A 13,167-nucleotide genomic window follows, 5' to 3' on the forward strand; every position below is an offset into this window, starting at 1 on the left:
CGATTTTGATAAGATTTCTATGGAACAAATCTGTAAGTATACCCTTTAATATAAAAAAAGAATTTTCCAAATCGGTTTACAACTGACGGACTTATGAGATAAAGAATGTAAAAAAGTACAACCGAATAGATAACCTCCTTTTTTGAAGTCGGTTGAAAAGATTAAACTGTATTTTTTTTTCATGGATAACAATGAAATGGTTACCTCGCCTGCGCTATCGGTATACGCTGCCAGGGCACCAATGAAGGGTGATAGGTGAGGATGAAGCAGGTCTACGGTAAGCAGGACGCACGGTAGTGTGTGTAATGTCTTTTTTTTTTGTTGATTTAATGTTTTTTTTATGCATAATTAAAAAAAAATATATTAGCATTCTGCACTCCTTCTCTATATAAACTATAAGTGCGACAAATTTCATACTCCGCTGACTGGGCAATTTTCGTCAAAAGGGGCTACAAACGCTATTCATATTTGCTTCATGTATTAATATATAGATTAGTAAAATAAGAATTTTTTTATACAACTTAGAATGGCAAACAAGCTAACGGCCCACCTGATGGAAAGTGGTAACCGTCGCCTATAGACATGAACAATACCATGGACATAACAGAGTATACTGTGTCTATTTCTCTGTTCCCTGTAAATTCACGCCATATCCCATCCTTTATACCGAAACACAGCCATGCAAACACAACTGCTTCACGGTCGAAACACGAATGGGACAGAGGTACCTAAGCAATCGACTTTTGAACAAAGTCTCCCTCTGGTAATTTATAACTCGAGCTATTACAGTTGCTAGTTAACTACACCAATTGCTACCATTCGATGCACAAACATGCACATTTGGCACACATATCATGCTCCTATAATTAATCTAAGTCACATTTCGTGTGAATTAATCGGACGAGCTAATTTCATATTCTGTACCAGTATGGTGGATACGTTAGGCACCATTCACACTGTTTTATCGTTGTCAGCTTGACATATAGAATAATAAATGTCGGATATAAACAAAATACTTTAAGCAAGACTTTTTAAGTAAAGTTACTACGTTATAGTTATTTATTAAAGAGATTTTTGTAATTTTTATATTTTTTTTTATACAACTTAGAATGGCAATCAAGCTGACGGCCCACCTGATGGGTCCATACAGGTCCACCATAACAGGTCTTTCTTTGTATAACCTGCCAATTTAAATGTACTAGTTTGTAAATATTACTCTCTAAGCGCAAGAGGCCTATTAAAATCACATGCAAGGAGAATACCTGTTACGATTAACCTTCCAACTTGGAAGGAAAGACATTGTTAATAATGGGATATAACAGCCCCATTGCTAGTAATTGACCATAGAAATAGGGCTGTTAGACCCCATTACTAATAATCCCTTTCTCCCGGGTAGTTACTTTTGGTTATTATTCCATTGTATTAAATCAGACTTATTTACTTTTAATAAAGGTTGCCTGAGAGAGAGAAGGAATGAGAGGAAGAAATTATAATATCGGGTACTACTATATGTTATTAAGTCGATCTTCACTTGGTTTTCACCTAGAAACCATCGTGGTTTATTCATGGCGAATTCGCCATGATGGGCTTATTGATCTGCTTTCATCATCACCTATCATCTCACACTGGTGCTTGCCATCTTTTTACCAATAGCGCAGGTGAGGTTACCATTCCATTTTTACCTATTACTTATTTGCCGTGTGGCCCCACTATAGAATAGGACACCCCTTCCTTTCCCATGGATGCCGTTAAAGGCGACTAAGGGTACTTAATGCTCAAGGGATGGGCAGCCTCTTAAAACATTTTCAAGATCTAATTGCGGCTGCCAACCCACCTGCCAAGTGTGGCAACTACTAGCAAAACCTTTCAATAGAGGGAAGCCTATGTTAAGCAGTGAAGAATTAATAGATCATATGGATCATATGTTAAAAATTATCCTCTAACTCAGTGGCGTTAATGTTTCGGATTTATTGCCGCGGATTGCCACATTGAATGGAGTCTCCGTTCAATGTGGCATTGCCCTAACTTTATCCTGTGAGTGTAAATCGGCCAGTTTCGTGGCACGGTCGTGTGAACGGCCTTTCAGCATGAGTCTGATACTATTGTGTGATATTATTAATTCATGAATCAATAACGCAACACGAATGCGTCGCCGATGCAAGTCGTCGGTTTGACGAAAAAAAAAAAAGATTCCGGACGTTATACAAATTTTTGCAAGTGGCGCGTGTACTGAATTGTCGAGTGATACCCTTGAGATACCCTTGAGATACCCTTTTGATAGGCGTCTTTGATGGGTGTCCTCTTGATAACGTGCAGTTTGAATTTGCATAAAAATTGGCTTTTTATTTTTAGTAACATTTTTCTATATTTGTCTCTAAGTTTTTTTTATTGCTTTGTTCGTGATTACTTCGTCTATTTTAGCTTAACCTAAAAAACTTTTAAATACGTTGTGGGGACTTAATGGGACGCAAGGGAAGGTTCGATGTATTTAGATAACTGTTTTTGGGACTACAAAAGATTTTTCTTTTTTCATCCATCCTTCTTTCATCCATTCTTCTTTTGATGGATGAAAGAAGGATTACAAAAGAGATTTATCGAACGCAAATGAATAAAAATGTCGGTAGAGGCTGCCCTAAACGGACGAATGTTGTCCAAATAGGCGACGTGCGGAAGAAGGGCCAAATTAAAAGTAGCGAAAGATTGATGAATCTAGAAGAACCGAAAGAGATCTGTTTGAATCGAAGCATTTGGGGTTCCATTGTTTCTATCTATCTTAATGGGCGATAGGCATGATAGATATGTACGAGTATGTACGTATAATTAATTGATTTTTATTGACGAACGTTTCGACGTGTATTGCACTACGTCGTGGTCATGACAGGACTGTAGTGAGCGGCGTCTTTTTCTGGCAGCGCGCGCAGTTTTTTCGGTTACCCTCACATTGTCACTATTATTATATTATCACGATAATTTGTTTAAACGCAGCGTGAATACCGTGAGTGCGGTGTAGAATGTATCTATACAATAATCGCGTCCACAAGCTAAGGTAACCGTTTGCCATCAGACCTGCCTTATACATGTTTGCCACCGTAGAAGTGTAAAAAGGCCTCAGTTTCATCCTTATTTGATTTTATTTTTTGAAATTTATAAGGTCACGCGATTCCAAGTTCTAAATTCAAATACATATTTTAAATGTATAAAAAACATTAATAAAATAAATATGTACTACAAATAAAATTATTTTTCTGTGAAATTACAAGGTACGATGTGAAAACGCCATAGTTCTCAAGAATGGCAACGCATGACGGTCACTATGGGTAGCGCAGTGTATTTTGTGATAAACGGACGGTTACCGCTTTCCGTCGGTGGGTCCTCAGCTTGTTTGCCATTCTGAGTTTTATAAAAAAAAAACACTTCAAAACATCTGGTCCTTCGTCGTTGTGTTTTATCACAATTGAAATCGCTGTTTTTTTGCGGAGCAAAATGTACTTGTTTTGATGTTTATGTCCGGGTCATTAGCGCCACATACCGTCTAAACGACTTCATGGATTTTATTCAATGGGACGTTGGCTTAATTGCGAGAGGGCTATGGCCTACATGATGATAGTATAAATTAATATGGCCGCTTTTTTATTATACTTAAAGTAGCAAACAAGATGTTTACCCACCTGATGGAAAGAAGTTACTGTCGTATATAGACATTAACACTGTCGATTGTCCACTGCTGAACATAGTCCTTTCCCATAAGGGGGGGGGAGCTTTGCCAGTAGTTGCCGCGCTTGGCAACCACATTTAGGCTTTGGTGATGTTTTAAGAGGGACGCTGCTGCCCATTCCACGTCTATTAAATTCTCTTTGTCGCCTCTTACGAAACCCAAAGGAAAGAGAGGAGTGGATTGTTAGCAATATACGCGGGTCTCCCTGGAAACCTAGAAGCCATTGTGGTTAATCCTTGTTGAATTTGTCTTTTTTCTTTCATCTTTTCTGAGACTTTCATCCTCATCGATCAATTAATCAAACGCAGGCACGTTTACCATTCTAGTTTCATCCATCAAAAAGAATACAGCTTCATTACTAAACTAATCATTTAATATATTGGAAAAATATAGACAGATTCAAGAATACGAATAACAATATTTTTTATTCAAGTGATTTCTAAGCATTTTTTAATATCATTTTTTATAATGTTACTGTCCATTTGGAATACAATTTCAGCCAAAAAGAACGGACAAGGCAGTCGAGTGTTGCTTTTTTTAAATAAATGTTGATTTTATAATCAAAACCTTCTATATGTCGATCTTTTAAAACATCAACTATGTATCAATAATATGGAGTTCTTCAAAAAGGGTATATTAAGGTTTCTTCAGGGTCGGCAACGCGTATGTGTATGTGTAGTGTTGCAGGCATTCATAGGCTACAGTGACCGTTTACCATCAGACGGGCTATATGCCTGTTAGTCACTTTTGTGTCATAAAAAAATCACTCCCTTTGAACACGAGTTCGTGTAATAAACAACATTATTTCAATGACATACGAAAATAAAACGTAAGTCAACTAAAATTCGATGCAGGAACAATGGTCTGATCAAATATTCATCGGCTGGAGATTGGCGGATTTCCTTCGATTCATACACGCACGTGTTGTGACCACGTGAACAAGTTCACCAGTGACCATTCTATGATGTCGTAAGTATGTGAATTTTATGATTATTAATATAAATATACATTGTGATTACAGACTCTTTATTGGAATGTCAATTATTTAATTAAGAGGTCAAAGTTTGTTACGATAGCACAGATAAAAACTGTCCAAAAGTCATTTGTTTTTTTTTTTAGTTCTGACCCATTTGTGTTTCTGCCATAAAACACTTGGGTTTGCATGACTGTGCTATGGCCTGAAGGGTTGAATATGGATATATGAATACATCGCCTACCTATTTCTCTGTTTGCTCAATGGTTGAATGGTAAAGAATATCATCTGATGTTGAGTTCGCAAAATGTACATACGATTACACTTTAAAGTACATAAATAACAACAAACATAGATAGACATATACAATAAAAAAGATAAAAGAATACATATAAAAAAAAATCAAAATACGTAAAAGAAAACGAGTGTACCATAGTAACACAAAATGACCACAACTCAGTTTATTGCTTTGCCCTCAAAAGAGCTAAACACTGATATTCTGTTGTGGCCAAAAGCCAGCCGCGAAATTCCTTAATAAGAATAAAAAAAAATATTTAGGGATATGTTGTGTGTGTGTGTATATATATAGTGTGTCCATTACATTCACTACTATTTATTATTTTATTCTAAATAAATAAATAGCAGATACTATTAAATAAATAAATATGGTACTAAAATTACAGAGTATGGGGGCTAAAAATAAAACGATAGCTCACTTATCCTTAATACTCAGTAAGTGACACATTGAGGATGTAGTCAGGCCACTTAAAATAATTAAGATGGTTTCCACGAGAATCATGTGGAGATCGACCTGATAGTGGTTTTTTAAAGGATTTTTTATGCAACTTAGAATGGGAAAGCTGACGGCCCACCTGATGGAAAGTGGTAAACGTCGCCTATAGACATGAGCAGTATCATGGGCATAATAGAGTATATTGTTTCGTCCATGATACCTCCCATGTGTTGCCATTCCTGAGGACTAAGTTGTTATTCCTCTGTACTTTGTAAATTCACTGCCATGTCGCACCCTTTAAACCAAAACAAAGCTATGCAAACACAACTGCTTCACGGTGGAAACACGAATGGAACGACTTGTACAAAGTCTCCCTCTGGATGAACATAGAATGGTTTCTCGCCTGCACCATTGGTATATGCTTGTGGGCCACCAGTGAGGGTTGACACGAATAGGTGAAAATAAAAACAGGACAGTAAAATCCGTCAGGGCCAACTAATCAGCTTCAATCTCAGAAACCATCTCTTACTGATACTCTGCTAGGATACACCAGAAGAACAGGAAAATCAGTATTTCATTATTCATCATTACTTCCTCAAATATAGAAGTGGAACGTCAAAAGGACGATGACACTTTCGGCGCCCAAAAACATCTCACAATCTCAATCGAACTTGCAATCAACCAAATTAAAGAATGCAACAAAAATTCCCAAGACGATATAAAATGTGTTTATATGACATTAGTCATGTCCAGAACGGCTGAGTTGTAACCATTAATCTGCAGATTCACATTTGCACATATACCAATTAGGGAACACATAAAATGGGCCCTGATCATGCGCTGAAGTGATAATAAAGTGAGCACCATACGCTCCTTTTATGGGCAGTTTCCGTTGGATCGAATAGGGCGAACATGCAAATGTCGGCCGTGCTCTTCAACCGACTGCTGAGGTAAAAAGGCTAAAGTATTTGTGATATTAAGTATAATTTATTCCAACAGAACTGAATTACAATCAAAATGTAAAAATAAATTAAAATTAAATGTAAACAAACAAATAATTGACTCAACTATGGTCGGGTCATAAGACAGTCTGCTGATGACCCGACCATAGTCTGCCTGTTGACATAAACTGTTGGACAGTAGTACAAACCAATATCGATTAATAATAATAATAATTTTATAACCACTTACCATCAGGTGGGCCGTATGCTTGTTTGCCACCTCAGTGGTATAAAAAAGAAAATATTTATTTCTTTATACGAAAATAGTTACACCTTGCTACTGCTATAGCTACATACAAACTCTGTTGGTATCTCCCGTTAAGTAAAGATTGTTTGTGTCAAAAGAAACCGCTCAATCGATTAATCGTTTAATTGTTTCGATTTGTTACTGATTACATTTAGATACTTCTGTGATAATTTCAAGAGAACTTGTTTATTTCTTTAATAAGTCCTGTTCAAACAGATTATAAATATGGCATATAAATAAATACAGAATACAGAGAATTAAATGTTTTATGTGACAAAGATAAAAAATGTAATGAGAAACCTTACAATTGGCTTTCTTAGAAAAGTGTTTACTCACTTAAAGACTATTTTAATGTCAAATTTTAAGGACCCGTTCCAAATTAAATATTTGTATGGCACACGTTAAATACAGAGATACTGTTTTTAACATAAGACATTTCTAATGTAGTGAATTTTTTTTTACTTTTTTTTTTTAACTTACAGATTGCCCCCATAGATGTTGTTTCAAAATCAGTTTAGTTTTTACATTAAAATAACTGGTTTTAATCGTTTTTGTTTTTGTTAGAACATAATTTTAATTATTTTAAAATGGTTGAATATTTAAAGGTAACCTCGCTTGCGCTATTGGTTTACACTATCAAGATGCTAATGAGCGATGGTAGGTGAGGATCAGCCCATCGTGGTGGGTTCACCATGAATTAACCATAAACATTATGTTTTTTTATACAACTTAGAATGGCAAACAAGCTGACGGCCCACCTGATGAAAAGTGGTAACCGTCGCCTATAGATATTAGCTGTACCATGGACATAACAGAGTATACTGTTTCGCCCAAGATACTCCCCATGTTATGTTGTAATGCTTATATTTCACCATAGAGTAAATTAATTAATCACAACTTACTAGTTTTCACTTCATTCGCCTTTCCATTCCATATAGCACGTGTATACCAAATTTCAGTGTTTGTTTTTTTTTATGGATTATAATGGAATAGTAACCCCGCCTGCGCTACCGGTATACACTGGCATGGCACCAGTGAGGGATGATAGGTGAGAATGAAGTAGGTTAGTTAGCCCATCGTGATGAATTCGACGAAACATTAGTCACGATAGTTTTCAGGAGAAATTGCGTGGAGGTCGACCTGATATTATTGATGGTAATGGGGACTAACCTCTCCATTACATCCCTTTCCTCCTAGTGATTGGTTTAGACGTTAAGAGGTAACAAACAAACAAACTAACCAATAACTGACATTTATAATATAAGTAAGAACAGCCTTTAAGCCTATAACTGGGGTAGTTACCCTACGTCATAATCGTTAGTGAAGTTTGTTTACATGACAAGTGTTCGCTGCGAAAATTTTAAAAACAAACTTCTTGTGGTGGTTTTTAAAATTAACTTTTACGAAGAATACTGTGAGAATAATTGCGTTTCGACTAACTTTGTAAATTGTGTAAGCTAAGAAAGGAGCGTAAACAAACCTCGAATCGGTTTTATATTGGCAAGGGGATCGAGTAAGAAAAAAACACTATATGTGGTTAGACCATCATTGTACTTATTTTTTTACCGTCTAAATAACGTACATTCAGACTTTCAGTAACTTTATTTTGTACTAGCGACCTGCCCCGGCTTTGCACGGGTGCAATACTGATACTAAATAGCGCCGTATTATTTGCCCGCCGACATTATTTTAACCTTATCTCATAGGATTTAGCCAATGTTTGCAATGTAAGCGTAAAAAAATGTTTATGTACGACATCACATTAGAAACCTCTAAATTTATCAATGTTTCTCTACAATATTATGCATGTATAAACCTTCCTCTTGAATCACGCTATCTATTAAAAAAACCGCTTCAAAATCCGTTGCGTAGTTTTATAGATTTAAGCATATAAAAGGACGGACAGACAGCGACAACGACTTTGTTTTTTACTATGTAGTGATGACTAGCTTTTACCCGCGTCTTTGTCTGCGTGACCGGGATATGCTTACTGATCGGGATAAAAATCCTTCTCTATCCCACATAGTACTTAAATATCTAATTGAATAGTGATGAAGAAAAAGGATTGTTTATAATGCGGACTATCTGTCCCATTGCTAGCAATATACCCTGTCAGGTCGACCTCCACGTGGTCCCCCCTGGACACTATTGTACTGAATCTAAGTGTATTCATCGCGATGGGCTAACTGACCTGCCTTTCCGTTCGCAAATATCATCCATCACTGGTACCCTGTCAGCGTAAACCGTTAGCGCAGGCCATTACCAGCTCACGAACCTCTTTTTTTGTAGTCGCTTAGTCTGGGGTACTAGTACTGGGGTCCAACGGTCTCTTTATTAGGTAATATTCATTTTTAATTCCTGGTGAATTAGTCACGGTGAACCAACTTATCTATCATCCCTCGCTGTATGGACATGACGATGATGATGATGAAGAGGGGATGAGCAATGGACAGTTAACAGATAATATGATGATGTAATAAGGTTTTTGTAAAATTTATAAAACGAATATTGTTTGTTTTTTATAATTTAAAATACGAATGACAACCGCAGTTAGGCGTTTGATGATGATTTTAAATGGGACGCTGCTGCCCATCCCTCGACCGTTAAATCCCCATACCCTCTTACAACACCCACGGGAAAGGAAGAAAAAAAAAATTATAACTCTAAATAACTATTTCGTGACTCATCGAAAGGTCCCTCAGTGCCGGCGGTCTCTTTTGTCCTTCTCTAACAGAGTCTGTCGCCAACTGCCCTGGTGAACGGTTTGTTCAGTTGTCGTAATTTTTATGTATAAAATATGTATTATTATAATCAATATTAATTATTTGCGAATTTGCGTCAGCGCAGACCTTGCACGATTTGGCATAACTACCCACCCTTTGTTTAGTCTATAACGTTACGATTATCGGTGAATCATGAAATTTAAACATGTTTCAAGGACCACGGGACAATAAACAGGTATTGTTTAATTTATTTCATTGAATATTGTAGACTATTTAATGTTTGAACAGTTTCTGTAACTGAATATAAGCGGTTGGGAGCCAAATTACATTAGCTAATTCAAGGCTCGATAAGGAAAATGTGTGGATTAATCATTGTGCACAGGTACGGACTTATTTGAAGTGTTCGGTGTTTTTTTTTTTTTCTTAATAAAATGAGGGTAGCAGCGTTCGAGTGTTGACCGATTACTACTTGTGAGAGTAATATGGGCTGTATTTTCAAATGAAAAGGGGCAAAGTTCGTTTATTTTTTTATGTTTATTACCTTATAACTCAGCTAGTTACAAATTGATTTGGAAAATTCTTTATATAATTTTAAATTATTTTTTAATAAAAGATTGTAACCCACAAACAACCCATTGATTTAAAAACTAAACTACTGAACCGATTTTGATAAAATTTCTATAGAACCAGTCTGTAAATATATGCTTTACAAATCGCTTTATAACTGACGGCATTATGAGGTGACAATCATAAAAAATACACCCGAATTGAAAACCCCTTCTTTTTTTAAGTCGGCTGAAAATAGTGATTATCTATCCAATACAGCATCCATTCTCTTACTATATAATGTAAACGTGAATTTATTTATTTATTACTTCTTAACACCCGAACCAATGATTATGAAATGTGATATACGTCTAGAAGATAGGCTACTGTATATCTCGGTTAATCAACATTCCAATAACGCGGACAAAGTCGCGGGTAAAAGCTAGTTACGGACAACTATTAATTAAAACATTAATAGACAACCGAGCCGTGAAGCTCTGTTCGTGTAGCGCGGCAGTATTGGCAGCAACCGTCCGCCTGACCTTATCAGTAAACATGTTAATGAAGCCTCCCATCCAACGGCACCTCGCGTGGAAACCATTGGAAGTGCATTAAAAATATATTAAACAGTCGAGTGCCTGCCAATGAGAATGGATAATCTATAAAAATTAGTTGACTGCAATTATTTATTGCTTCTTCTTCATTTTTATAAAACATTACTTTTCGTTTTTTCACTGTGATCATTTCTTGTAATTGCTTGTATCTATGGTATTGTAATCTTTTGAAGGAAACAATAATAGTACATTAATGCAGGGGCCAGCAACTGAGGCATTTACAGACGAACGTGCAAATGTGGGCAGAGGCATAGCCGAGGCACACATACGTGAGTCCATCAATGCCTAAGTGTGGCCAAGGCTTGTATAGTACTTTTCTCAAACAATGTGCGGAAATCAAAAACATAATTTAACTTTTTAAGTTTAATGACGAATAATAAACAATAATAATTTTTCACGCGCCATAATGTTCCTCTGTTTTTTTTTTTTCAATAAACAGCTTTCTATTTGCAAGCCAGTTCGAAATTTAAATAAAACCTTTTATTAGTTACCTCCTTGGTAGATAGCTACCAAGGAGGTTTCGAAGTAAATGGTCACTCCATTTTTTAATTACAGGACAGATATGATTTCACATTGTAATTTATCTGACCACAAAACACGACAGATATAGATTTTCATCCAACTTTTGCCGGCCGCTGCCCGTATGTATCTGGCCAGTATGGCAATTTTGATTTATCTTTAAGAAGATTGTCAAAATAATGCTCACATATCCAAGCATGTATGAGAAAAGAGTATTTATCTATCTATCTATGTACTTTTTGTATGCAAATTGTATGCGGGAATTTTAGAAGTAGAAGTCCATTTCTAAATGGTGTCTCAAGATAGTTTTTATAGGAACAACTGTTTAAACCGTATTTTGTTTGATGCAGCAGTTTTTGGGTGATACCGAAAAAACAAACAAAAAATAAAGAAAAATATTGTTATCAGGAGAACTGATCCTAAACAAGGAAATAGCCAGGGGATTGATTGTTATGGCTTTTATTGCTGTTATTCATCAACATAATCATGTGAGCCGTTAACTATCCACACAGGCCTCCTGCATAGACTGTGCTGAGAAATCTGCATCCACTGAATTCCTGTAATATACTCTGTCATTTCCATGGTATTGTTCATGTCTATAGACGACAGTTTTCATATTCCATCAGGTGGACCGTCAGCTTGTTTGCCATTCTAAGTTGCATAAAAAAACGAATTTTAATAAATTTTTGTATTACAGAAAAGAATCACAGATTTTAAATTTCAAATGACATACATAAGGTATTTCAAATATTCAAGGCATTTTAAATATAATATTTACGTTTGGTGGAGGATTGCCAACTGTAGTTAGGATTTGGTTATGGGACACCGCTGCTCGTCCCTTGACCATTAAGTTCCCTTAGTCACCTCTTACAAGACCCACGGGAAAAGAAGAGGTGGCCCATTTCATGTCGGGATCATGCGATGAATTTATTGGCTAGTTATAATTTTTTTATATGTATAACCTAATTCTTACAGCTATCCGCCTTTCCGAATCCGCTACGCCTTCCTTTAAACCCCTGTTACTTCATAATCAATGTAATACATTATCTGATCTCCTTACTCTATTCCCGTATTATTTTTTCAATATATAATTTAAATATGATTAGTTTATTCATAGTTAACAATCAGCAACAAGCATCACGATGTAGACAGCGAGTTAACAAAAAAACGCTTGGGTTTTTCTTAGTTTCCCATGCGAGGCTCCCACGGCCCCCGACATGGTAAACTTGGTGACAAAGCTTGCTGGCCGGGCCAGGGTCAAAAGTGATTATAGTTTTTCTTACTAATTCCGATTATCAACGTTGAATGGTTATAGTTTTTACGTGTTATTTCAATTGATTTATAATAATAGAAGGGGTTTTTAGTGGTAACGCCGCACAGTGGGAACTTTGACTCATTTTCATCTCATAAATCTATATCTTCCGTATTAATAAAGATATGTACATGATTTTTTTTTTCCTGATAATCTTAAATATATATTCTTTTAAATAATGTATGCTTTGTGAGTAAAAATTTATTTCTAATAGTTATAAATAATATAGGAATACAAGAAATATAAAATTTGTAGACTTACATTTATGTCCTAAGAAGTTTATATAGGAATAAGTAAAAGTATCTGCGTAAAAAACAAAAACTCTTATAAAGAAGTCACTCAAGAGCTCCTTTACTTCATCAAAAAATTCTAAATATTTTTTATTGGAAGGTTTTCTTAAACTTGTTATGTATGGGTCAGAGGTATATAAAAGTGCGTGTAGAACATCTTCGTTAGTGGCTACCCTCGAACATTGTCTTGCATGATGAAGCCTGAACTGTTTATAGTCTTTGTTCCGTGACTCTTGAGCATCTTCTGAAAATTACCCAAGAGGCAAGACAGAAAAAGTAACGTATCACACTTTCACGATGAATCAATACCTTGTGATTTTGGCGGATAGCAAGATTCTGTAACTTCACGAATCAACTTGTATGATGGAAACAATAAGCAATTCTTTGCTATCAAACAACTCATCATATTTTCATACTGTGCCTTGTTCAGATCCAATTCTACAAAAATGCTAAGATCTTCATCTTTTGAATATGCTGTTATATGTGCCGGTTCA

This window comes from Galleria mellonella, unplaced genomic scaffold (genome assembly GCF_026898425.1).
Source record: "Galleria mellonella isolate WM207_F2 unplaced genomic scaffold, CSIRO_AGI_GalMel_v1 utg19, whole genome shotgun sequence".
NCBI lineage: Eukaryota > Metazoa > Arthropoda > Insecta > Lepidoptera > Pyralidae > Galleria > Galleria mellonella.